This window comes from Rhinolophus sinicus, linkage group LG13 (assembly GCF_036562045.2).
Source record: "Rhinolophus sinicus isolate RSC01 linkage group LG13, ASM3656204v1, whole genome shotgun sequence".
NCBI classification, from domain to species: Eukaryota; Metazoa; Chordata; class Mammalia; order Chiroptera; family Rhinolophidae; genus Rhinolophus; species Rhinolophus sinicus.
Genome location: NC_133762.1, coordinates 35,608,090 through 35,635,476, shown reverse-complemented (window position 1 = coordinate 35,635,476; position 27,387 = coordinate 35,608,090). Strand labels below are relative to the sequence as shown.

The 27,387-nt window shown below is 51.0% G+C and overlaps 1 protein-coding gene across 5 annotated transcripts in view; it reads left to right on the top strand.

The window, feature by feature from the left end:
- Positions 1 to 27,387, top strand: part of DLGAP4 (DLG associated protein 4) — a 234,063-nt gene that overhangs the window by 27,567 nt on the left and 179,109 nt on the right. Inside the window, exon 1 of one of the 5 annotated variants that reach the window (XM_074317784.1) lies at positions 14,550 to 14,787. The exons of 1 other annotated variant lie outside the window; for it this stretch is intronic. The gene's annotated coding sequence lies outside the window, so the exon portion shown is untranslated. Of the gene's footprint in view, positions 1 to 14,549; positions 14,788 to 27,387 lie in introns of those variants that run through there. 3 more of the 5 variants (XM_074317781.1, XM_019732775.2, XM_019732757.2) reach the window with 3 other exon arrangements.

Here is a 27,387-nt window from a genome sequence, read left to right as displayed (position 1 = left end):
CAAAATAACTTGCTGGGGTTTTGATTGGAATTGCACTGAACCTATGGATCAAGTTGGGAAGAACTGATATCTTGTCCATGTTGCGTCTTCCTATCCATGAATGTGGACTATAGCTCCATTTTTCATTTAGTTCTTCTTTGATTTCTTTTCATCAGAGTTGCATAGTTTTCCTCATACAGATCTTGTACATATTTTATTTATATCTAAGTATAAAGTATTTTGTACCTTAGGTTAAGTATTTATAAAATACTTATACCTTAGGTTAGATTTATACCTAAGTGTTCCATTTTGGAGGATGCTAATGTAAATGATATTGTGTTTTTAATTTCAAATTCCGCTTGTTCATTGCTGGTATATAGGAAATCAATTGACTTTTGTATATTAACCTTGTATCCTGCAGCTTTGCTATAGTCGCTTACTAGTTCCAGGAGTTCATGTTTAGTTTTATAAAAAACTGTCAAACTGTTTTCCACAGGGGCTGTACCATTTTACATTTCCACCAGCAATGTATTAGTGATCCAGTTTCTCTGCATCCTTGCCAGCATTTGGTGTTGTCACTACTTTTTACTTTAGCCATTTCAATAAGCATGGAGTCATATTTCTTATAGTTTTAATTTGCATTTCCCTAATGGCTAATGATGTTGAACATCTTTTCTTTTCTTTTTCTTTTTTTTAAAGAATTTACTGGGGAAGGGGAACAGGACTTTATTGGGGAACACTTTTTTCTTCCAGGACTTTTTTTTTTTGCCAAGTCAAGTTGTTGTCCTTTTAATCTTAGTTGTGGAGGGCGCAGCTCAGCTCCAGGTCCAGTTGCCAGTTGCTAGTTGCTAGTTGCTAGTTGCGCCCCGCAGCCCACCATCCCTTGCAGGACTCGAGGAATCGAACTGGCAACCTTGTGGTTGAGAGCCCGCACTCCAACCAACTGAGCCATCCGGGAGGCAGCTCAGCTCAAAGTGCTGTGTTCAATCTTAGTTGCAGGGGGCAGAGCCCACCATCCCTTGCAGAACTTGAGGAGTTGAACTGGCAACCTTGTGGTTGAGAGCCCACTGGCCCATGTGGGAAGCTAACCGGCAGCCTTCGGAGTTAGGAGCATGGAGCTCCAACCAGCTGAGCCACGGGCCGCTCCGAACATCTTTTCATGTGATTATTTGCCATCTGCATATCTGCTTCGGTAAAATGTCTTTTGTCCATTTTCTAGTTTGCTTTTTTTTTTCTGTCGAGTTTTGAGATTTCTTTTATATTTTCTAGTTACTAGTCCTTTGTTGCACATATTTTCTCCAAACTATAGTTTTCAATATACCCTGAAATCTAGTAATGTTAGTCCTACAGGTTTATTCTTCTTCAATATACAGTGGACCCTTGAACAATGCGGAGGTTAGAAGTGCCAATCTCCCACACAGTCAGAAATCTGCGTGTGACTACGGATGGCCCTCCGCATATACAGATTTCCAACTGTGGAGTTGACCCTTAAACAACTCAGGTTTGAACTGCCTGGGTCAATTGAAAAAAAAATTGCATGTAAGTGAACCTGTGCAGTGCAAACTCATGTTGGTCAAGGGCCAGTTGTAGTCTCTACAATTGAAATCCCTTTGAATTTTCATAAAAATTTTAGAATAAGCTTATCTAAACCTTGTGAGGATTTTGACTGGGATTGGGATCTATAGATCCATGTTGGGAAAACTGACATCTTCCAATCCATGAACATGGCATGTCTCTCCATTTGTTCAAGTCTTCCTTAATTTCTCTCTTCAGAGTTTTGTAATTTTCAGTGTAAGAAGTCTTGTATATTTTTTGTTAAGAGTTATTCCTTGATCTTTGTTGGGTTTTGATGCTATTGTAAATGATATTGTTTATTTACATTTTATTTTTAATTGCTTGCTGCTTGTATATGTAAATGCAATTAATTTTTGAATATTGACTTTGCATACAGAGACCTCACTAAATTCACTTATTAATTCTAATGCTAATTGCTTGTTGATTCTTTTAGATTTTCCACAGGCACAATATGTGACACCTGTGAATAATGACATTTTTAATTCTCCTGTTCCAATTTTGTACACTTTTTTTCCTGCCTTATTCTACTGGCTATTCTGTGGACAGTTAATCTAAAGGAAAAAGCATTCAAATTTTCACTAATAAGTATGATGTTAGCTGTAGAGTTTTGTAGATACCATCTATAAGAGTAACGAAGATGCCTTCTATTCCTAGTTTGCCAAGAGTTTTTATTATGGATGGGTATTGAATTTTATCAACTCTATTTTCCACATTTTTTGAGGTGATCATTAAAAAATATCTGTTAAAGTGGTGAATTATGTTGATAGGTTTTTGAATGCCAAACCAATTTTGCATTCATAAAATAAATCACATTTGGTCATGATGTATTATGCTTTTTATATATCACTAGGTTATGTCAATATTTTGTTTAGTATTTTTGCATCTACATTCATGGAGCTACTGGATTACAGTTTTTCTTTCTTGTAATGTCCTTCTCAGAGTTTGGTAACAAATTCAGGCTGAAATCATAAAGTCAGGAAATCCTGTTCTATTCTCTAGAAGGATTTGTAGGATTAATGTTTTTTATTCTGTAAATTTTTGGAATAATTCACCAGTAAGATCATCTGAGCTTAGAGTTTTCTTTATGGGTATGTTTTAAAATACAGACTCAATTTCTTTAATTAGGACTATTCAGAACTTTTATTTCTCCTTGTGTCTGTTTTGATAAGCAATGGTCTGTTTTGGTCTGTTTTCAAGGAATTTGTCCATTTCAATAAAATTATCCAATTTTGGACATAAAAGCATTTATAACATTCTCTTATTACCTCTTAAATGTCTGTAGCATATGTATTGATGTCCTTTTTTCATTACTGATGTTGATAACTTGTGTTATCTAATTCTTGTTTTTTCTCTTTCTCTTCTTCATCTTTTTTTAAGGAACCAACTTTTAGCTTTATTAACTTTCGAGTTCACTTTAAATTGAAATTTTCAGCTTGAATTTTTTTTTGTATCACATCAATACTTAAAATTCAGTCCTAAAACCCATGTCGGGGCCAGTCAATGTCCAGACCTTCTCCGGGGAGGTTTTTCTATAATCCCACCCACCTCCCCGGAGAAGGTCTGGACATTGACTGGCCCCCATGGGTTTTAGGACTGAATTTTAAGTATTGATGTGATACAAAAAAAAAAATTCAAGCTGAAAATTTCAATTTAAAGTGAACTCGAAAGTTAACAAAGCTAAAAGTTGGTTCCCAGGCTGAGGGACCTGGGTGGGATTATAGAAAAACCTCCCCGGAGAATTGTCTCTGCTGTCTGCCGCAGTGAAGCAGGATTAAAATAAAATAAAAAAAAGAATCCCTTTTTCATTGCTTAGCTTGCAGCCCTTCCTTAGTCCATAATTTATGCAGGATGATTCCTGACTCATCTGGCTCTGTGCCGTACATGGTTCTTAGACATTGCGTTACCTGAACTGCAGATGTCTGCATGACATCCCACAGCTCCAGTGTAGGTTGAGCTCCTTGGTCTTGTGTTCCTGTTTGGTTGCTGGCATGGGAAGATTTCTCTGCTTTGCTTTCAGATTTACCCATTTCCATATAATTTTCTGAAATCTAGCATTTTAAAATATTTCATAGTGGGGGATTTTAGTATCACTCACCTTACGTCTTTGCATTGGCTGTTCCCTCCATCTGGAATGCTTTCTCCCAGGTAGCTGCAGAGACGTTGCCTTCACTCTTTTCCTCAAAAATTTCCTTTTCAGTGAGTGCTACCTGACTACACTGTTTAAAATGAATAGTCTGCACCAACTCTAGCACTCCCTATTCCTACTTTTTTCTTTCTTTCAGAGAACTTATAACCATCTAATATACTGTATCACTTACTTGTTAATTATGCTTTTTGTGTATTGACAGTTCCATTTTCTAGATGTAAGCTCTAGGAGGGCTGGATCTTTTTCTGTTTTGATTACGGAAGTCTCCCCAATTCCTAGAACAGTGTCTGGCACATAGAAGGTTCTCAGTAAATATTCCCTGAATTAACTGAGTGAATAAAGGAATGCTTCCGGGAACTCAAACCCTCTTCTTGGACAGAAGGAGGAACCGGGGTCTAGAGAGGGAAACGGATTTGTCCAGGTCACCTGGAGAGGGGATGGCAGAGCCAGGACCACAGCAATTATCCGTGGCCTGTAGTGAGCACATTACAGTTTTGAAGTACATTCATTGTCTCCTTGCAGCCTTGCCCCAGGCCCCCAGTGTGGGCAGGGAGGAAAAACAGTCTTCATTTCATAACACTGTGGGCCACTTTCTCCTTCTGGAAGCATAGTCATCCTCGGCTCTGTCCCAAAGCATTCTCTTGGTTTTCCTTCTGCTTCTCTGCTCACAGCCTCGTCTGCTCACCTCTGGAAGACTGCTGTTTCTTGAGGTTCTTCCCAGGTCATTTTCTTATTTCCCTTGATGTCCTCTCTTTGAAAGACCTTGTCCATTCTGTGCTTTCAATCACTCTCTCTCCGATCCCAGTGTCTCCTGGGATTGAACATTTTCCTGGACATCTTCTTACAAACCTTGGGATGACCGGGAAGCTCCTTGGGTGCAGGAGAAAAGCCTTGACCTTGAAGACAGAGTCGCTGGCTCCATTACCCCCACAGTGAACCGTTGGCTCAGTCATCACCACTCTCTGAGCCTGGAATTTTCTCTCTGAGAAAAAATAGTGTTGACCTCCTAGGGTTGTTGGACGATTCCAGGATTGGAACCTTCTTGGCTGCAATCCAACCAAAGCGTTGGGTTGACAACTTTGGGGACAGAGCCCCAGAAAGTAGTTTCCAGGCTCTCGGCCTCACATAGAAAGGTGCTGGCTCAGGTAGTAAATGGCCATGAACTGTGATTGGATGGCCATCAGCTGTGGCTAGTTGGCTGTCAGCTGTAACCAGTGAGCCATTGGCCACTAATATAACTGCTGTGGCTACACTAGGAGAGAGAGAGAGAGAAGAATGGGGGCTAGCAAGAAGATGGCGGCTGGGCTGGCAAGCGTGGATGGCAGTTTGCGGACAGTGTGGATCCAGCCTCCAGTGAGAGTATAATGCCGCCAGCGAGAATATAGTGGTATGACTCCCCTACTTATGGCTCCGTGGGTGTTCCTTTTTGGCCTCACCATATCCTGCGTTCTTGTGTGGGGAGTGGGAGCAGAGACCCCGCAGGCCACCCCGCACGACAAATGGTGCAGCGAGCAGGGTCTCCCGCATGACAACAACTCTTTGTAGACTGTAAAACACGGGGCCCCTAGAATCAGCAGTACTGCGTGTCCCAGGGACATCTGACATGACAAGTCCATAGGTGGGGCTGCCTCCTCCTGCCTCCCCTTTTCCCTTTGCCTGACCTCCAATCTCAAGGGCAGCCATACCAGCCACCCACACCAGAAACGTGAGCCCCATTTTTGCCTCCTCTCCTTCCCTCGCCCCACATTAGGATCCATCAGCAACAACTGTTGATTCTGCCTCTGACTGCTCTCCCACCTGCCTCCTTCCTGTCTCTTTTCACAGCTCCCACCCAGCCCAGGCTCCATCATCTTTCCTCTGGACAGTTGGGGTGGCCTCCTCACTGGCCTCCCTGCCTCCCCTTTCACCCTCTCTTGACGGCCGACTTCCACACTGACCACCAGGGGGTTTTTCATTACACAATGTCTGATCACATCTTCCCTGGGCTCTGAAACCCGCCAGCTCACCTTGGCCTCTACGATGAAGGCCAGGCTGTTCCCCTGTTTCTCAAGGTCTTTCCTCTCGAGGCCCCTGCTCTGGCCTCAGCTCTGCCGTTTGCTTCTCCTTGAATCCCCTGTGCCTCCTTCCTTTTGTTCATGCCAGTCCCTCCACCTACAACTCCCTGCCCTCTTTCCCTGCCTGTGATGGGGTTGCCACAGCCCCTGTAGTAAGACCCGCGCTTCAGAGTGGGAGAATGAAAGGCAGAGTGTAACCTGTGCCCACACAGCTCGGAGGTGTGTTGATGTGATGGTGAGCCTACTTCTGCCAGACACCTTTGGAAATGACCTCTGCTAGGCTTAGCTATCAGATATGAGAGCCGCCTCTAAACCCAAGATTTGGACTGGTGGGTTTAACAGATGGGCTGCGTGGGTAGGGCCAAGCCGAGGACACACGGGCATCAGGTGGACCAGATGTCTGCGGGGTCAGGTATGTCTATGAGATGCTCTGAGTGGCTTTGGTTGTCCCTCTGCTTGGGCTGATGGTGTCAGTATCCTGGTGATATCAGCCTCGGAGCTGGCCTGAGAGGGCTGAGGTCAGAAAGGGGCTGAGACCCATCGGTCTCATCCTTTCATCTCTCCCCCTCCACTCAGGGTCCTTGGGGTCCCAGCCACACTCCTGGCCACACCCCGTAGCAGCACTCTGCTCAGGTCTCTGGGGCAATTCAGCAAGTTGTCTTCTGTGATTTTAGCATAATCTGGGACTTTAGTCTGGTTCCACCAATTGCTCCTTTTATAGTCTTGGATATGTGAATTTACTCCTTGGGCCTCAGTTTCATCTCTGAAAAATGGGGCTGGGATATTGGGAGGATCTGTCGAAATGGCCCCTCTGAAGCCTTTGGTACTGAAATATATGGGCCAGTGGTGCCTTTTTATCCGTCCTTTCACCCTTCTCACTTCCCCCACACTCTGTGAATATTTCAAGGGAGAAGACTTTGTCTTATTCATATCTGAGACACTCCTCCTAACCCATGCCTGGCCCAGGGCCTAACACACACAACAGGACCTTTAGTGTTTCCTGAATTGAATCAAGTGAAGGAGAGCAATCTGGGGGGATGGGCAGTGTCTGGCCAGGGTTATTTGGACATGGGGTAAGGGCAGCCCCAAGTACACCTCCCCGTCATGTCACACGGGCTTTCACTTTTGAGTCCTACAGACCCGGGTTAAAATCCTGACTCTGCTCTTACCTGCTGTGAGGTCCAGGGCATGTGATCACGGGTCTCCAAGCCTCAGTCCTCATCTGAAAAGGGGCGTGGAGTGATTCCCAGCTCAAAGGGGTGTGATGAGAGCCAGGCCTGACACACAGTAGGTGCTCAGGAAATGGGATCCAGCCTGCCCTCCTTCCCTCCCTCCCTTCCATTCTTCCATGTGAGAGATGTCTCCAAGGAAACGGGAGAAATTATTTTAAGAAAAGAGCCGAGGGCTCTGGTGGGAACAGATGGTGGCTTGGGCATCTGGAGCCAGAGGCAGGTGGCTCTGGTCCATCAAGGAAACAATGGAACCCAAGCGCCTCCCCATCCCACAAAACACCAGCCAGGGCCTGGAAGTAAATCTATATCAAGGGGCAGAGAAAAAGCATTTCTGGCATCACGGAGCAGGGACTGAACACTGGACCTGGCGGTGTGTTTGACTCACTTGACGACCCTAGAAAAGTCCCAGCCCTCCAGGCTGTTGTCCTGTGGGCAAGTAGGAGGCACTGCGACAAGGGGCTGGGAAAGGAGAAGGTAGGATTAGAGGAGGGAACTGAATCCTAGGCTTAGGACAGTGTGAGTGAAGGTGCTCCTGGCCTGGCAGGACTTCATCACTCACTCACTCACTCACTCACTCAGTTCATATCCACTGAGCATCGTCCTGTGCCAGGCAACAAACTCACTTGATTTCAAGTCCTCCTTCCAACATCCTCTTGTGACATTTCCCCCCATTGTACAGATGAGGAAACTGAGGCTCTGAGAGGCTAAATGAGTTGCCCTGGTTCACAAAGAAAATCAAGGATTCTTTCCAGGCTCGTTCTCATTTTCCATAGCTGCCCATCACCTTGAAACGTTGAAACTCGTGACTCCTCGGAGGATCTCAAGTTTGTGATGATCCAGCCCTTGCTGACCTTTCTGGCTTCACCTGTGAACTCTTGAGGCTTCGGCCCCAATGATCTGCCCGTAGTGGCTTCATGGGCCCAGTCTGGCCTTTGTGCACACGGTTCCCTCATGCTGGGATGTCCTCTCTGTTCTCCCTTTGCTCATCAGACTAAATCCTGTGCAGCTCGGGCATCACCTCTTCCTAGAGGCCTTCCTATATTTCCCCTATACTCGGTCAGGGCCTCTCTGGGAATGGTGGGTTTTCTTGGGTCTCCCCTGAAGAGGGCAAGCCTCCTCAGGCCAGAGATGTTCCTCCTGCAACTTTGCATCCCCAGTGCCCAGCACAGGGCTTGGCCCAAGTGGGTGGCAGTGAACACTGAATGAATGGAGGAGAGAAGGAGCACTGTGGGGTTTCCACTACTAGCTGAGCTCATTTTATTCTCCAAACATTTCCCAGGCATTTCCTCAATGCCAGGCCTGATGCCAGCCCAGGGATGACAACAACTCAGGCTTCCAATTCACTTTGTGGTTTACAAAGTGTTCCCATGGTCAAAGTCACAACCAAAGTAGATGTTTGTGCTTGTGTCCATTTTCCCGATGTGGAAACTGAGACCCAGAGAGTGTGATTTGCCCAGTCACAGCCAGTATGCAACAAAGCCAAGATTTGAACCCAGGCCTACTCACTCCCTTCCCACACTCCTTCCACACTGTGAAAACAAAGCAAAAGAATACACGAATACTCAGAATTACTGGAAAATGCAGGGAAGAAGGAAGGGAGGAAGTCCTACCTACCCCCCACAGGATATATTTCATTAACAGGTTGGGAATCTCCTACTTATTTTGGCTGAGCCTATGGGTGTAAGGAAGTGATCTGGCCAAGGTCACACAAATGCAAGCAGCATAGTCGGGATGCCAGACTATTGGATGCCACAATTCGAGGCGAATTCAACGTGGCCTGCATCTCAAGGAGCTATTTCCAGTCTTATAGGAGAGATAGAAGCAAACAGGTGTTAGTTTGGGTTCCCCCAAAAGCAGTTCCTGAGATAGGGACTTGAATGCGGGTTGTTTTTTGGGGAGGTAATCCTAGGAAGCAGGAAGGAGAGAGTGTGGAGAGTAAGACGGAAGGAGAGAAAATCAATAAAAGATGCATTAGCAAGCGGTCACTGGAACTCCATCATGTTGGGGACCTTTGGAGAAACAGTGGAGAAGACGCCTCAGAACTGTTTCCCTGAAGTAAGCGAGGCTGGGCATTTACCCCCTGACTCCCATCCCCCATGACTGAAGTTTGACCCCGAGGGTGTCAACTCCCCTAAGTTCCCAAGTTGTCCTGTGCTGGGGCTGAGAAAGCTCTTGCGACTTCAGAAAATCCAGAAAAGTGGGAGATCTGGTGAGTGTTTGTGGGGCACCAGTGTGTGGGAGCTGTCCACTGCAGCTGCAGCTGGACTCCAGGGTGGGTGCCAAGAACGTTTGCTCTAAGGGGTTTGAGACGTAGTGTGTCTTTGTCACCAGAAGTGTTTTGGGAATATGTAGTTTACAACACTGTATTGTATACTTGAAATGTACTAAGCGGGTAGATCTTATGTGTTCTTACCACATGGAAAAAACCCAAAACTCTGTGAAGTGATGGGTGTGTGAAGAAGCTTGACTGTGGTGATCATTCCACAAGGTGTACATATATCAAAACATCAAGTAGTACAACTTAAATATATACAATTTGTATTTGTCGATTATGCCCCAGTAAAGCTAAAGGAAAAAGAAAGAAATGCTTGATGATACCAAGGGGGGGAATGAAGAATTTGGGGGGATGACAAACTAGGACTGGAGAGTGGGGTGTAGAAGTCAGGGAAAATTTCCATAGAATAGGTGACATTTGAGTTGAATTTTGAAATGTGAGTCTTCAGTGGGGAACAGGCATGCCAGGAAAAAGGGCCTGCCCAGGCTGGGATGGGAAACCTCTTATCTTCAGGAGAGACCGCAGAGCCTGTACCTAAGGGGTGGGATTTGAGCAGAACTGAATTAGGAGAGGGTACAGGGCCAAATGTTGAAGGGCTTCAAATACCAGGCCAAGCAGTTCCAGCTCTCTCCCCAGGTGATAGGGAGACAATGCAGGATTCTCAGCAGAGGCGGGACACAGTCAGATCTGTGTAATAGAAAGATGTCACTGGGACAGGTGTGGTAAGGGGGGCACTGGAACAGGAGCCCTGGAAGGAGGCTGCCAAGATAGTCCAGTCAGGAGATGCAGAGGCTGAGCCAGGGCAGGGGGAGTGACGGCAAGGAGGGGTCAGACCCAATGGCTCTTTAGGGGAGAGAAAGTTCCGTGAGAGGGATGGGGCCTGGAGAGGGAGGCCAACCCATCCTGGCTGCAGGGGCCCTGGATACTCCTTCCTCTCCATTTCCCCAGGGGCTGGCCCAGCCTGACCTGATTTGGGGCCAGGCATCCCCTGTTCCAATCTTGACGGATCTGGACATTGTCTGGTTTGGTTATAAGCCAAGTCTTATCATTAGCTCGATGTGGTCACTCCCTGGATCTGGTCATTCTCAGAGCTGGTCATTTATTACCCAGGGCTGCTGGAGGCCACCTGCTGCCAAGTGGACTCTCTCCACTTGGTTTGAGTCATTCCATCCTCTTCCAGGGTCCTTCCTGAAGCCCACATCTCTGGTCCCTGCACAGTCTGAGCTAGTGGGCTGATGGCAGGGAGTGGCTGAGAATCTGCCGCCCAGGATGCCACAGCCTCCTCTGGCCGCATCAGCTTCCTCCTTGTCTCTGGGCCGGGTCGGGCAATCATCCCCTCGTCCCACAACCTCTCCCCTCAGCGCCCTGAGCACTCCATGCTGTGCTTGTGTTTGAACACCCTGTACTCAACTCTCTCATCTCTCTCAGTCTCACCAGCTCTCTTTGAGTCTCTGTGAGTCTCTCTCCCCATTAAAATATGGACCTCAGGTCCACACAACTGAATTTCAAGTCTCCTTGGCTCATGACGTGATCTCAGCATTAGTCCATGCATGGCCTTATGTCTGTGATATAATACAATATAGTATAAACATAACATAACATAACATGTACACCTGTAACCACTGCCCACCCCAAGAACTAGAACAGAACCAAAATCTGACATCCACCTCTGCACTCCACCGCAGAGGTCACTAATATTCTGCATTCTGAGTTTATCCTTCCCTAATTTCTTTGTTTTTTTGTTCTCTTACATGTATGAGTGCCTAAACAATTTCTTGTTTGTTTTTACTCATTTATTAATTTTATCTTAAAAGGTATGCTGTGTACAGTCTTCTCTTTTTTTAACTCCGTGCTATGTTGGTGAGAGTCTGTCCATGTTATGTGTGTCATTGCAATTCTTTTGTTTTGAGGGCCCTGTGACTATTCCACGATTTATTTGTTCATTCTCCTGTCAATAGATAATTGGATTGTGTTCAGGTTTTCTGCCTTGACAAACACTGCTGCTCTGGATGTTCTGCATTGCTCCTAACATTCTGCAAAATGTGGTCCAGGGACCCACAGCCTCGGCATCATCTGGAAACTTGTTAGAAATGCAGAATCTTGGGCCCTGCCCTAGATCCGCTGAATCAGAATCTGCCTTTCAACAAGGTCCTTGGGGGATTCCTACCCATGCTAAAGTTTGGGAAGCACTGGCTGAGGGTACGCGTGCACAGGTGTCTCCTGAGCACACGGATCTGGGAGATTTGCTGGGTCACTGTGTACACTGGTGCACCCTCCCCTCAGCAGTAGGGAAGAGCTGCAGGGACCTCCAGCTTCCCTGACACTGGGTATTGTCAGCCTTTCTTGTTTTTTCCAATTGAGAGGGTGTGACTTAGCATAGCATCATGGTCTTGATTTGCATTTCCCTGATGACCGATGAGGTCAGGCATCCCCTCATGCATTTCCTGGACATCGGTTTCCCTTCTGTGAAAAGCCCTACTGGTTTTTGCATCTCTCTCTTGGGCTCACTCAACTCAACCCCTGCCTTTGCATTTGCTGTTTTCTCAGTCTGAAATAGCTTCCCCCTTCACTGCCCAGTGGCAGTTCTTCCAGGAAGCCCTCCCTGACTGCTGGTTGTGAGACTATTCAGCCTCACAGGCAGGAAAATCTGGTGTTACTGTCCCTTCATTGCGTCTCTTAGAGCCTCGTCCTCACTGAAGAGATTGCAAATCTGTACAACTTGGCCCCGACAGAATAAAAAAAAAAATTTTTTTCTATTTAGTTGCCATCATTCAAAATGTAGGAGATTTTGCATTTAAAAAATTTTGAATTGCTTATTTCTCTTGAAAAACTATGAGAAGATGTGTTCCCATTGGGCCTCCTTTCCTACATGGCAACAATCAGCTGGCGCTGAGTAGGGGCTGCCCCTGCCAGACCATGTGTCACGGTCCCCATGACTCCATGCTCACGCCCTGCTTAGGCCCTGTCAGCATTTAAATTGTGTTCCTTGCTGGTTGTTGACTCCTCTAAACCTCTCCCATCTTTCCTCTCGCTCTCATAACTCTGTCTCGGTCCCCATTGCTCAGTCCTTCGAACTTCGTATCTGGACTGTCACACCAGCCTCCCTGACCTTTCTTGTCTAGTCTTGCCCCTTCAATCTCTGACCATATCACAACCCTGCTCAAGAACCAGCAATGGCTCCCCACTGCCTTTACAGGCACCCCCTGATTTTAAAAAAAAGTATTATTACATTATTGAATATTTCATGTTCACAAAAATGTCTAAGTCGAGAGATCAACATAACATAACAAACACCCATGTACCCACCATCCAGCTTAAGAAATAAACCATTTCAAGTATATTTGAAGCCCCTTTTACATTCCCTTTCCTCTCTTCCTAAGGGTCACTTCTTTCTTGAATTTGCTATTTATCACTCTCATACGTGTGTTTACACTTGTATTACATATGTATGTGTCCCTAAACAATAGTAGTATTGTGCTGCATATTTTCAAATTTCATGCGTCTGGCGTCAAACTGTGTTTTCCATGTGCAACTTGGTTTTTTATCCATCAATGTATATTTTTTATTTTAAAAAAATTGTATGAAGTATAAAATTCATACAAAGAGTACACAGATCATAAGTGTACAACTCCGAATTTTCACAAACTGAATCAACAGTGTGTTTTTGAGGTTTATCCTCATGGATGTGCGTGGCTTGAATTCAGCTATTTTGAGGATTGCTGCGTGGAGAGTTTTCCATTGTCTGAATTCATCACTATTTATCTAGTCTCTGGATGATGGACAGTTAGGCTGTGTTCAGTTTTTCACTATTACCAATGATGCTGCTATAAACATCTTTGTAGAAGTCTCCTGGGACCCTTGTGAGAGGTGTTCTCAAGGGCAAAGCCTGCTCATTTCGACCTGACCTTATATCACCAGGTTGCTGTCCAGCCCCTGGCTCTCGCTGCCTCCCAGCTCGGATGATAAGGTCTTCTCAGCTGCTCTAGGCAGTCTATTCTCCTCCCTCCTGACACCCTGCCCAAACATACAACCCCTTCTTTGCCTGCCATATACTCTCCTTCCTCCCCACAGAGCTCCAAACTCACCTCTCCTTCCAGGTCCGGCTGAAGCCCCACCTCCTCCAGGGAACTCTCTTAGGCAGTGTTGGTCCTGCTTGATCATCTCCTTTGAGTGACATCCTCTCACCACAGGTGTCAAGGCCCCCAAAGACAGAGACAAACCTAGACCACACACTGGGAATGGAGAAGGGAAGCATGGGCGGACACTTAGGGAATGGGAGCCGCTGGGGTATGCAACAGATTGCGCTGGGCCTCCGTGAATGTATAGGAGTTGTCTGGTAGAGAAGGTGGGAGGGCAACACAGGCACAGGGAAAGGCAGAGAAGCACTGGAACAGAAATTTCTGGGATGGGGAATGTGGGCAGGGTGAATGGATGGTAGGGAATGAATGGATGGAAAAAGGTCTGTGAGAAGCCATAAATGCTACCCTTTAACATTGTTCTGACTGTTTGCATTCAACTAGCATTCTTAGGGGACGGCTGTATGTGGGAGCCAGGAGGGTGAGCAAATTCACGTGATACCTATAACGCCAGGCACCAACAAGGAGCTGACATTCCTTATCTCTTTGGGTCCTCAACCCAAGTTGGGGATAGTATTATACTGCTGTTGTCCCATTTTACAGGTGGGCAAACTAGGGCTCGGAAGGAGCAGTATCTAGTCTATGATCACCGAGCCCCAGGAAAAATAGGATGGGTACTCAGCCCAGGTCTATCCGACTCCAGGGGTTGTTTTTAACCCCTGTGTGGCCATGCGCGAGAAAGTACCTGGAAGAGGGTTCTGCAGAAAACTGGTCACCAGGAAGGGGGCATACATTTCCAGAGGCAGGAACCCCCAAGTTCAAATCCCAGGGGCCTCCTGACTTGCTGGTGTGACCTGGGCCTGTTTTGTCTGGTGTGGGCCTCAGTTTTCTTTCTCCACTGGCCGGCCATCATCAACAAAGGTTCCTGCTGACCAGCGCTGTAGTCTGGGGTTCCAGGTTTCTACGCTACCGCAGCCTGTGCTGTGTGACCTTGTGCCAGTAGCCCACACTCTCTGGGCGTCCAACCGCGGATCTCTAAGCGCCCTTCCGGCTCGCGACCAAGCGTAGCTGGCTACGGAGACACTCCCCCTCCCCCGGGTTGCGGGGGTGTGGATGTGGGTGGGCGCTGGGTACGGCGCCCCCCACCCAGGCCAGTGGCCGAATCCGCGCCTGGTTTTGAGCGCAGCCGCGCGCCCCCCTCCCCCGCGCGCATCTCCCCGCCTCCCGCCCCCTCCCCGCTGCTCTTGCTCTTGGGGAGCCGGGCCGCGCGGCTCCTCCTCCCGCAGCCGCATCTGGGGCGCCGTGCCGGCCAGAAGAGAGGCATGGGGCACCCGCGGGCCGAGGCTGGGGCCAGGGCCTAAGCGGGCGGAACTGCGAACGGACCCGCTAAGGGACCCGAGCGGCAGCGGTGCAGCACAGTGGACGAGTGGGCCGGAGGCGCCGGGCGCAGGTGAGGGCGCGGGGGTGGCGCGCGCGCCGTGGCCCGGATCCCCTGTCCGGGGCTGGTATGCCCCGTCCCTCCGCAGCATCCCCAAATCTGGGTCTCCTCTGGGACAGACCTCCCTAAACCGAGGGGCGGTGCTGGCGCAGAAAAGCCCCCTCCCCCTGCCAGTTCCGTCTTCTGAGCCCCTCATCCGAGGGGGCGGCTCTGCGGCTGGGAAGCCCCCTTCTCTTGGTTGGATCCCCAATCTAGGTCTCATTGGAGCCTCAAACCTGGGGGCAGTAGCGCTGGGGCCCGGACCCCGTATCCAGGGCCAGACCCCCGTTTCAGCTCTTATTCCCGCAGACTCCCCTATGTCAAGGGGCTGCCAAAGCTGGGAAGCCCCTCTTCATGTCCGACCCCCAATCTACAGGGCAGCCATGGGGTTAGGCAGACCCCTCTACTGCCCACCAGCCTTGCAGCTAAGAAGAGGGAGGGCTCTGCCAGCCAGCCGGGGCATTCCTCCATCCCACCTCAGTAGCTCGGGGAGCATGCCCAGCCGGCTCCCCCCTTCCGGAGCTCTTTCCCCTGGTCCTGGCATCTTGGGAGGGAGCGAGGGTAACCCCACCCTCCAGTGCTGCATAGTTCCCCCTCTCTGTTTGCGTGCCCAGGAGGGGCCGGGCTGACCCGGCACCTGGGCTGGGGGGGGCTCTCACATGGCTACGGGAGGCCCCCACGTGCGGCGCCCCACGGTGAAAGGGGTTCGTGTTCAGAGCGGGTGGCAGGTGGACCAGGTGGCCAGCGAAGCCAGCTGGGTCCAGATGTGCCGGGCCTTCTGGGAGGGACATGTGCTATCTGGACATGTGATGGCCCCTGGCCTCTTTCTACGGAACCTACCTCCTACGATTCTCCTCCATCCTTCCATTCCTCTCTGCCTTCATCCCTCACCCTTCTCCCCCTCTTCCTCCCCATTGCCAGTGTTGCAGAAGGGCTGCCAGAGACTGTTGATATTGTGGGGAAAAATGAAATGGGGAAGGGATTATGGGTTGGCCAAGGCCAGTTGTAGGGGTGAGGGTGAGGGGTGAAGGAGGTGCTCTGAGGATGGAAGCCTCAGTCTTGGAGGGCAGCATTCATGGGGGGAGGGTTCCTGCACCCCCACCTGCCTGGAAGTGGAAATGACAGAGGGAGAGGGGGCTGCAGTCCCTGGCCCCAAGGGTGGCTAGACTGGGGCCTGGGACTGAGGCTAGACTGCTCCTCCCTGCCCAGTTCCTGAGGTCCTGGCTCTCTCTGCCTCTGCGCCTTCACCATGGGAGGGGGCTGTGTCTGCCAGACTTGAGGTGGTGGTGGAGTGAGGTTGTACAAGACCATCTCAGAGAGTGGCTGTTGGAGGAGCACAGTTTCTGTCCCACAGAGAGGACCATGGGCTGCCTGGTCCCAGGGTGCCCTGAGGGGCCTGAGCCAGACTCCTGTGAGCAGCCGAGCTGGGTGGGGCTGCAGAGCTGGGTGGCTTATTGGTGGCTGGAGTGTTGGGAGCCACTGCCAGGCCCAGAGCCGGCTGCTGACAGCCAGTTATCAGCAGACATTGAATGTGTTCTCAGCAGCTCCTGGAGACACTGGCTGTGCACATGGGGCAGGCCCGTGTGTGTGCGCGCGCGCGCGTGTGCCTGTGCTGTGGCAGGGGTATGCCAGGGCTTCTGGGTTGTCCTAGAGCGAGACAGCATAACTTTGAGAGTGCCTGTGTGTGGCGTTCATGGTACCCTCCCCTCGTTCATCCATCAGAGGCTGTGCTAGGCCTTTGCTGGGTGCTGGGGACATGTGATAACTGGATGGGGTCCCCACCCTCAAGGAGCCTGTTTGTGCTGGGAGGCAGTCTGTGCTTTGCAATGGGGACAGTATAGGGCCTGACTGGAGAGAAAGTGTCGGGTAGAGCGAGCCTGGTGGCTGAATTATGTGTGACCCAGGGTAGCATCCAGCTGCTGCCAGCCTTGAGATGGAGCTGCAGGTTTGAGTGCTGTGCCCTAGGCAACTGAGTTGGTGTTTTTGAAGAGAGCCCGTGCAGCACTTAGGAACTAAGGTAGATTGTGTACTTTGGAGCTTTCGGAAGACTCAGTGACGTCTTGGATGTACCAGGAGTACCCACTGGCATCTCATTAGGTTCTCGTGTGGTTTATGGGCCACTGGCTTTATAAATGCCAGCATCTCTACACGATGGGAACGCTCTGAGAAATTGTGCTTGGCACTCTACGTGACAGGAAGCAGGTGGTCTCTACCCTTTCCTACATCTATGATTGATTGATAGATTCATTCATTCATTCATTCATTCGTTCAAAAAAGCATTAAAAATAGCGTTATGACTACAGTGCATTGAAACACTGCCACTTAAACATTCTAAATGTGAATTAATGAAATTTTGAATTCAGATTTTTTTTTGAAGCACACAGTCAGTACTCAATAAATGCCCTCGGCTCCCAGGAGGAGGCCCAGCCTTCTCCCCCTGCCTAGCTAACTGTCTAGCCACATCTTGTACCCCCTTCCTCGTCTTTGGCTCCAGTCCTCTGATTTGCATTCAGTTGCTGGAACAGTCTATGTTCCGTCCACACTCAGGGTCTTTGCACGTGCTGGGGCCTCTGCCTGAACTTCCCACCTTTGCCTACTTAACTCCTGCTTATTGTCCAGGTCTCACCTTAGGCAGCACTTCCAGAAGAAAGCCCCCGGCCAGGTTGTGCCCCAGTCACCACCATCACAGCCCTGTGGGCCTCTGCCTTCACTACCCAGTCACTGCTCCTTATCACTGGACGCTTCTTTGTGTGGTTGGTGTGGGGAGGGGCGGGGTCGCATCTGCCTCTTCATTTCCTTACCGTGCTGTTGAGGACAGGTGTTGGCTCCTTCTGGGTCCTCACTCCATTTTTTTCTTCTTGGCCAGATGAATGGGTGGGCATGGTCTGGGCTGTTCTGAATTGAGGGCTGGGTGGTAGGGCGTGGAGGTTGCCAACGCAACCGTGCCTCTGAGTTCCTGGCCTCCAAATGGGTCTGTAAACCCAGAGGCATTTGTCTGGGCTCTGTTGGAGTTAGAGGCCCATGGCCTCTAAAATCCCAGTGTGTCTATGGGACCCCAGAGGCTTTAGAAGAAAGAGGGTGAAGGGCTACGTGTGAGCAGGACCCTATGTCTTTGGGGTGTGTTTACTGTGCCCGTCTGGTTAGGAATTTGTTCCCGCACCAGTTCATTTGCTCACGTCATCACCTGCTTACTTTTTCATCCCTTCTGTCATTGACTAGGTTACCAGCTGTTCGCTCCTCCGTTTCTTAGTCTTCTATTCCTTCTTTGGGCCACCAGTGCTTCCTAAGTGCCACTAAGTGCCCAGCCGTGTGGCAGGCCTGGGGACAGAGTCAAAACCATGGGGCCCTGCTCTGTAAACGGCGGTCATCCTTTCAGGCCCCTCCCAGCGATGGAGGCTGGTGCTGTCCTAGCCCTGGGAAGGGCCCACTAGTTTGGATCTGTAGGAAGTTCCTGGAGGACGGGCATGAGATCTGGAGTGGATTTTGGAGGATTAGAGGGATTTGGGTGGATGGAGAATGGCGGGGAGGGGCACTGCTGGCTGAGAGGATGGCCTGGATAAAGGCAGGGAGGCAGCCAAGTGCTGGGCAGGCTTAGGGATGGTGGGTCATGTGTCCACAAGGGGGGAGGTGGTCCTCCTGAATGGGCCACAGGGAGGCTGGTCAGGGAGGTGGGCAGTGTGTGCTCATGGTGGGTATCCAGTCTGTGCTAGGAGCCCTTTGCGGTGTGGCCTGGATGAGATGTGTCCCCTCTCTGGGTTCTCTTGATAAAATGAATGCTTGGATCTCTCTGCATTCACACAGTCTGAGTCTGTGAACCTGAGAGTCTAGGAAGGGAGGCCTCAAGACCCCTGCCTCTTCTTTGGGCATGTGAGGGGCTGTCACAGGGCTTGGTTTGCCTTAGTGGCTTTGGAGGGTAGTGTGTTGGGACTCAGGGTGGGGTCAACAGGGTTCTGAGGAGGCTCAGACATTCTAAGAGATGACCCTGGAAATTAAGGGAGTTCAGGGGCTGGCTTCATTGGGAGGGAGCGCCCTGTTAGGCAAACTCTCACTGCACCCTTTTTGAGAAAGGCTATCACTGAGGAAAGTCTTCCCGTGTCAGACTGAAGACAAGCCCACCCCCTGCTTCGTCAGATTCTGTGGAAGGCCCTTTAGAACTCACATGATGTGACGAGACTTTCGTTGTGTCTTATGGTGGTGGTGGTGGGGGGGGCCTGTTTTACTACACCCCCCTCCACAGTGTCTCCTGACCAGGACTGAAGCCTTAGAGTGTGTGCAGCACTCTATAGTTTGCTTAACACATTTAATCCCCTCATTTTCCATCCATCCCCAGGGGTAGGAATGAAAAGAGGTATTTTCTCCATTTGACAGATGAGAAAACTGAGGCTCAAAGCAGTTGGATATCTGTCCAAGATCACTGAGAAAGGGGGTGTGTGTGAACCCAGAGCCCAGAGCCCTCTGCCACCGGGCCCTGGGGGTGCCACTGTGTAGGGCCCTCTGTTCACTGATCGCACACTTCCTGAGCTGAGGAGTGGGGTCCCGGATCCCTCTCTGCTGGGTTTTGCAATGCCGCCTCCTCGAACTGTCTGACGTGGCCTTTTCAAAAACCCAAAATGAATGGAAGCAAATTTTGTTTGGAGAATTTTGCTACACCCTTCGCCAGGGCTGGTTGCAAAACCAGGCTTGGGGATCCCTGCTGATGTCGATGTGATAACAACAACAGGATGCTTGGCTAATGTCCATTCATTCAGCAAAGTATCACTGACCATCCCAGGAGCCAGCAGAGGGCTGGGCCCTCTGTTCAGTGAGCACCAGATCTAAGCACCTTAAATCAGGCCTGTCCTCTAGTCCTCTCACACCCTATTATTATTATTATCCCCATTTTACAGATGAGGAAACGGGGGGCACAGAAAGCTATAGTAAGTTGTCCAATGCCCCCACAGATGGTGAAGTGGTCGCACCAGGGTATAAATCCAAGTCGGTTAGCGTTTAGAGTCTGGTCTTAGCCCCATGTTCTGGAAATTCCGAAGTTCCCATTTATTCAACAGAAGTGATGGGTGGGGATGGAGGTTGGGTGTCAGGCCCGTGAGAATCAAATGTAGCAGAGCCAGATCCTGGCTTGGGGAGCCTGGACACACACTGGAGGCAGAGGTCGGCCTGATGTGAGAGAATGACCTCAACAGTGCCCCGGATGTCAGTGCCCACTTATTGGTGCCTCATGTCTGAGGTCCCGCCAGAAGCTTTGGTGGAATACATGGGTTTTAATAAGAGGAGAGCCCGGGCCTCTCCCAGCTCCTTTACTCTTCACTCACACGCAGTTCAGGTAGGCAACCCATCTCTCAGGCTTCCTGGGGGGCAGGGGGCAGCTGGGAGGTGACATGGGTGCTGAGAAGTGACCGTGCCTGCAGAACAGAGGGAGAATAAAATGCTTCATTCCTGGGACCATTCAATGAAGGCGCAGACCCCCACAGCAGCCCCCAGGGCTCAGTCACAGGGGTGCAGACGCTCGTGAGAAGGCGGGTGTCTTCCTGCCCTCAGTGTAAGAAGGCCTGTGCAGGTAATCCACCTCTGAGAGTTTGCTTCAAAAATGGCTAAAATGACATTTGGTGTGTGAGGGGTCATTGTTAGGAAACACATGATGTGGGTGGGTTCTGTCTTTGATAATAGAAATGGGGTGGGCATCCTGGAGTATAAATGGAGCACAAGACTGTTTATTGAGCACTTGCTATGTACCTAGCACTGTGCCCACAGCAGGAGCTTGACCAGGTACTTGTGATTGTGTGGGGGTGGGGTGGGGTGGGGTGGGTGAGAGGGGTGTCTCTGGGCCCCCTGGTGCCAGGGCTGGGGAATAAGAACTTGGCCTCTGGGTCCAGGTATTTTTCTTTCTGCAGTGACAGATGAGCCTGTGATGACAGAGGTAGGTCCAGGAGGCTTTCGCTTTGTAGCTGCCAGGAGATGAGGATTGGAGTAAGCGTGGGGAGCTGATTTGCTGCTGTGTCCCGACTGAGTCCCAGCGCCTCTCTGGGCCTCAGGGCCTCTATTCGATGGGGTGTTGGGGTGTAGTCTCCAGAGCTCTCCCAGCTCAGCCTTCTCTGACCCCAGGGGTGAACGGAGCTGGACTTCCTTCTGGGAGGTGTCAGGGAGCCTTCACTGTCCTCACCTCTTTCCCTGTTCCCTGCCAAAAGGAGGGAGCCTTTCCTTCCACCCACTGCGGGCTGACTGCGTTCGGTGACGCAGCAAGCGAGGACTCTGGAGCGCAGCTTGGAAACAGGGATGGGGTTTGCTAAAGACGGGGAAAGAAAAGTTCTTCCCACCACCCCCAGCTGCCTGCCTGCCTCCCTCCCTCCCCCGGCTGCTGCTAAGCCCTGGCATCTCCTCAGCTCTCCCAGATCCATTGGGGGGGTGGGAGACTCGAGGCTGGAGGCTCAAGTTAAAGTCTTTGTATGCTGGGGCCTTGCTGTGTGACCCTGGCATGGTTGCCTGCCTTTTCTGGGCAGTGTGTACTGTGAGGGGTGGGCTTTGGGATTCTGAGGCTGAATGGGCAGCTTTGCAGTAATGGCTTTGCGGGAGTCTGTCACTTGTGACTTGGGAAGAGCTCCCGAGTGGACTCGACCTGCGATTTGGAGGGACAGGACTCTCCTCCAAAGTCACAGGGCTGTCATCCACCTATGTCCTCCATGTGTGTGTCCCACAGTGGAGGGAGCGAGGTGCTGTGTTCCCCATCTTACATTGAGGAAACTCAGGAAACTGAGGCAGGGTGATAGAGTGAGGATTTGAAGCCAGGTCAGTGTGACTCAGGCATCCAGGTGGGAAAGCAGGCCTCAGGCAAGACGCCAGCTGGGGGACTGTGAGCCTCCCGTGCCCTCTCTGGGTCTCAGTTTTCCCATCTGTGTGGTAACTGTGAGGGGAGGGGTTGGGGCTGCCCCTGCCCATCTCTGGGCCTCACTAGGCACTGCTGAGAATTTTCTGAGCCTCCTCACCAACCTCCCGCTCCCGTCCTTGAGGCTGAGGTGTGAAGGCAGGCTGGAGGTGTCAGCATCTCTGTGCCTCTCCACCAGGGGACCTGCCACCTTTGGGTGTGAGAGATTCCTGGAGGGCGGGGTGTGTGCGAAGCCTTCCAGGGACAATGTGGGCAGGACAGAGGCTGGTTGACGCTGGGCAGCCTGTGGGCCTTGGCTAGCCACGAAGGCAGGCCCTCTGCCTGTCTGTGCATCTCACCCTCGTGTATCTGGTTCACCAGGGAGAGTATAGAATGGACAGGGAAGTGGGGCCACCCTTGGGCCTTTCCCACGTCCATCCGTGGACATGTGTGGGGTGGTGTGTGCGCGTGTGTGTGATTGCCCCGCTGAGGCCAGGCCTTTTGTTTTAATATATTGTCAGATCCTCTCAACACTAGGAGGTAGATACTATCATCACCCTCTGGACTTACCTTCCCTCCCTCTCTTTCATTTTCTAAGTAGTATTCATTCAACAAGCACACATTACGTGCCTGCTGTGTGCCCAGAGAAAGTGCTGGGCATGTACCGTGTTTCCCCGAAAATCAAACCTAGCTGGACAATCTGCTCTAATGCGTCTTTTGGTGCAAAAATTAATATAAGATCCGGTCTTGTATTGTATTATATTATATTATATTATATTATATTATATTATATTAAAGACTGGGTCTTATATTAAAATAAAATAAGACTGGGTGTTATATTAATTTTTGTTCCAAAAGATGCATTAGAGCAGATGGTCCGGCTAGGTCTTGTTTTCAAGGAAACACGGTAACCTCGCAGGTGAATGTAAACTTACATCGGTGATAGGTGCTGCTATCACAGAAATACGGGACACCTGACCAGCCTGGGGGTTAGGGAGGGCTGCCTCAAGGAGGGGAGCCTGGAGCTGACTGAAAGTGAGAAGGAGTTACCTGGGTGGAACAGCCGGTGCAGAGGCCCTGTGGTGGGAGGTTAGGGGGGCCTGGAGAGCGTGAGGGTCTGAACCGAGAGAGGAGGAGCTGGGCGTGAGGAGGAACCTGGGCCCGTTGGGCTACAGGGTGAACTGCCGATGTATGAGGCTCACAGAGGTGAAGCAGCTGCCTGGGTGGGGCTGGGAACTTGACCTGGTGTGGATCTGATCCCTGAAGGGTTCCTGGAGGGGCTGCCCTGGCTGTAGCTGCAGAGCCCTTGGCCACCACTGGGTCCAACTCAGGACATTTGAGCAACTTGCCTCGGGTCCTGCAGCAAAGCCTCCCCAGCCTCTCAACCTCCCCCTGCCTGGGTGCTTCCCGTGGAAAGAAACTGAGGAGCCTCAGAGGGTCCCGGAGCAGAGCTGACCCACAGTGCTCTCCCGGCCCGCCACGCCCCAGGCCTTCCCGGCACTGGTATGGAGGGTTGGCTGTCTGCTGGCTGAGCCAACTGACCTCTGCTGACCCAGTGTGTCACCACCCTCTGCTGATGCTGGACGGGGGAGGGGCAAAGGCAGTGGGCAGCCTGGAGTGGGGTGGTGGTGGGCAGGGGGGCCCCAACAGCCAGCAGCCCTGAAACTTCCAGGAACTAGTTGCCAGGCTGGGTTTGATAAATGAAAAGGCCATTCTTGTAGGCTGGTGGCCAGGTCGCTTTGTGCCTGAAGCCCTTGGGGTGGGTCTGGGGCTTTGGCTACAAAGCAGAATTTGGGCTTCTTCACCCCACCTCCCCTTCTCGGGGGTCTTTTGGCTCCACTTTTCATGGCCTCTAACCAGAATGACTGTCCCAGCCCCCAGCCCCTGCTCATGCACCTTCCACACGCAGGCAAAGTGATGGATCCAGAAACCACACTGGCCCCTTTCACCCTGTCCTGGCCCAGAGCCCGGAGCAGTTGAGACCTCTGTCACCTGCCTCTGTGCATTCTATAGCCCCTTCCTGCCCCTGTCATGCCCTCACAGGCAGCTCAGCTAAAGGACTCGGGACTCCCAGAGCACACCATGCCCTCGGTCTCCAGCCTCGGCGTTTACGGTTCCCTCTGCCTGGAAAGCCCTTCCTCAAAGTCTTTGCTGGGTAACTCCTATTTGTTATTTACCGCGGAGCTCTGTCCCCTCCCTTCTGGGACACCTGCCCTCTCGTCCCACGTAGTCGCCTCACCTGGACTCCACAGGCCTGTGGACGGTGAGGGCCACTCAGTGTCTGCCTCCCCCCAGGCAGAGGCCTCTCCAGGCACGGGCCAGGCAGGTGCCTCTTGGCACCCCTGGCAGTGCCCACCCTGGAGCCTGACACACAGTGGGTACACAGCTCATGAGTGTCGGCTGAGCCCGGTAGCCAGAGTTCAGCCTGTGCCCCTCCTGCCCCTTTCCCACAGAAGGCCCAGGTCAGATGGCAGTTGTCTCAGACAAGAGCCAGGCATGTGTCCCCTTGTGACTCCTTACTTTTTTCCTCCCCCAGCCCCAGGACGGGTGCTGTGGCTGTGTGAGCACAACCAGGGTGCCATTGGGGTGCTGTTGGGGTGCCCAGAGACTGAACAAGCGGGAAGTTGCCTGGTTGGTGACCCTCTTAGAGCTGGCAGACCCACCAGGGCTGGTTTGTTATGGGGTTTTTTTTGCCAACCTAAGGAGAGGCCCAACTGTTTGAAAGTAATATGTTTCTCTTTTTTTTTTTTCAATTATAGTTGACATTCAATATTATTTTATATTTGTTTCAGGTGTAACATTTCTCATTCTTTAAGCTCCTAAAACTTTGGGGTCTATTTATTACCACAGTCTAGTCTGCACTGACTAATACAAATACCTACAATGTGCCAGACATTATCCTAGGCACTGGGGATAATAATATTCACCTCTGAAGGGCTATTGTGAGAATTTAATGAAAAGTGATGTGTGAAAGCCTTTAGCTTTGTGCTGACACACAGTAGGCTCTGTGGGCTAGATGAGTTGCTTCAGGTCCGTTCTTATGTCTAGAAATGGTCATAACGGGTAGCCGTCTAGGGAAGGCTGAGGATGGGAGGGATGACCTTGGGACAGATCGGGGGCCACTGGAGGAAGCAGCCCCTGTATGCCCAGCCCGGGAGCATGGTGAATTGCATCATCTGGGACCAGCTCCTGGTCGCTCCTTCGCATCTCTTCTATCCCATCTCAAGGCTCAGCTTTTGTGTTAGCTCTCTATTGCTGCGTAACAAATTATCCCTAAACTTTGTAGGTTAAAACAGTAGTAGACATTTATTATCTCTTACACACACACACACACACACACACACACACACACACACAGTCTATCTCCAGGAGCCACTTTAAAGGAATCTGGTTCAGACTCATCGGTAGGTTAATCGGGAGTGATGCCAGCTGTGTCCAATGAGGCCTGAGCCAGAACTTGACCTCAGCTGTCTCTCCGGCATGCCCAGTGACTCTGGGTAGGAGGGAATCACTGTCCCCTCACAGGTGCGGAAACAAGGCATGGAGAGGGAGAGTCACACTCCTAAGGTCACCCAGCCTGGTGGAGCTGGTGGAGCTGGAGTTTGAGACCAGACTGACCATCCTCCAGGCCCAGGCTCTTTAATTACTGCACCGTCCTGCCTTGGGTGAGAGTGGGTGAGGGTAGGGAGGGAGGTTCTGGCTGTGTGGGGCCTTAGTGCCTGTTTTAAAATGAGGTGTTAATGGCAGTGAGTATGTATGTCCAGCTGTTTTAATGAACAGGTTGTATTTTTTTTCTGCTTTCATTTTGAATTGAAAGAGCAAAACTGAATGGGAGGGTGGTGACTGCCTCCGTCCCAAGGACCCAAGGAAGGGCCCTCCCTGGGGTGGCCACCAGCAAGCTTGTCCACCTACGGGAGGGAGGGAGTCAACGCTGAGGGTTGGTCCAAGATTAATTCCTGGCTCTGCTCAACAGCTGTGTGGCCTTGAGTAGGTCACAGAAACCTCTTTGAACCTCAGTTTCTCCATTTGTCCCCCCATGGGATAACAGTGTCACTGCCTGCCTTGGGCATTTGATGTGAGAGTGCAGTGAGATTCTGTATGTTAAAGTACCTACGACAGGGCCTGGCACATAATAGGTGCTCAAGAAAATGCACCTACTGTTGTTGTGCTCTCTTATGAGCCCCCCCGCACACACGGGAGCCCTCTGGCGCTCCCTCCCCATGTCCTAGTCCAGATCAGCTCACAGAAGGTCGGCCTGGGAGAGACCAGCCTGGGAGAGAGGGCCAAGAAATGAGCACTCCTATATGCAGAGCACTTACATACAGAGGGAGATACTCTTATCCCCACTTTACAGATGGGCAAACCGAGGCCCAGAGATGACTGGCCTGACGGCCTCAGTGGTGAAGATGGGACTGAATCGCAAGCCTCTTGATTCTGAATCTAGTGCTCTTCCTGCTGTCCCACTTTGAAGGATCTAAGGAGAATCTCAAGTAGCTGAAGAGAATTCTAGGAACCCTTAGGGTGCCTGGGAGCCAGGACACTCCAGTCTTTCACCCCTCGCTGCCCTCAGGTCCCTGTGTGACCCTGTTGGAGTTGCCTCCCTTTGTTACAATGAGGTGGTGGGGAGAGTCTGGACTCTGGACTACCTCTGTGTCCCCCAGGCATGCTTCTGTGTCACCCTCCCCTAGGCCCACCTCTGTGTTCTCCTCCCCCAGGCCCGACTTCTGTGTCACCTCCCCCAGGCCTACTTCTGTGTCCCTCTCCCCCAGACCCCCCCAGACACTTCTGTGTCTCCCCTCCCTCCTCTGTTGGCCTGGTTTGTGCATGGCCCACATTCAAGGCAGCAGCTTTTGGGTGGGAGATCAGGCAGTGATAATCCTGCTTGGAGAGGCCCACCGAAGCCCACCCCTGGTGCTAGGCCCCAGGGTGGACTCCCTCTGCCAGGACAGGCAGCTGTGGGCCTGTTGGCAGGTGCTCCGGTAAAGGTTCTCCGGGCACTGCAGGCCCACCATGCCCCCCACTCCCTCCCTGCATGTCCTGCATTGGGAAGCAGATATATTTAGACAAAATGCTTTGTTCTGTACAGATTTCACATCCACTGCTCTTGTCAGGGCAGGGGGAGGCAGGGCCTGCGAACAGCCCCACCTATACCTGGAGTCTGTGCCACCTTGGAGCGCTGAGGGCTGCTGGCCAGATGAGGGCACAGCGATCAGACGGGCCTTGGCCCTCTGCTGACTGATGATGGGTCTTCCTCTCCACCTCCCTGTCCTCTCTGACCTGTGGCCTCTAAGTCACAGCCAAACTTGACGATTTGCTCTCCTTCTGCTCCCGTGCCTCCATTTCCTCTGAGTAGCTCCGTCCTTTCCTGCCTTGCATGGTCCGTCATCAAACGTGGATTTGTGTCTGCTGTGGGCCACGCCCTTGCTGGACGCAGGGGACATGGAGATGACTAATGAGGGACCTCACGGTGGCCACATCACGGTCTGGGAGAGGGATCACAGGCCACTACTAAGACAAAATCGAAATACATGAGAGGATAGCAGGGAGCCCTAGGATGAGGGACACCGAGCTAGGGCCATGATCAGGGAAGGCTTTTTGGAGGATGGAATGGTCCACGCTGAAACCTATAGGTTAAGTGGGAGTGAGCCAACATTGGGAACAGCAGTCACTCCTGGCAGCAGGAACAGCATATGAAAAGGCCAGGAGTTGAGTAAGGA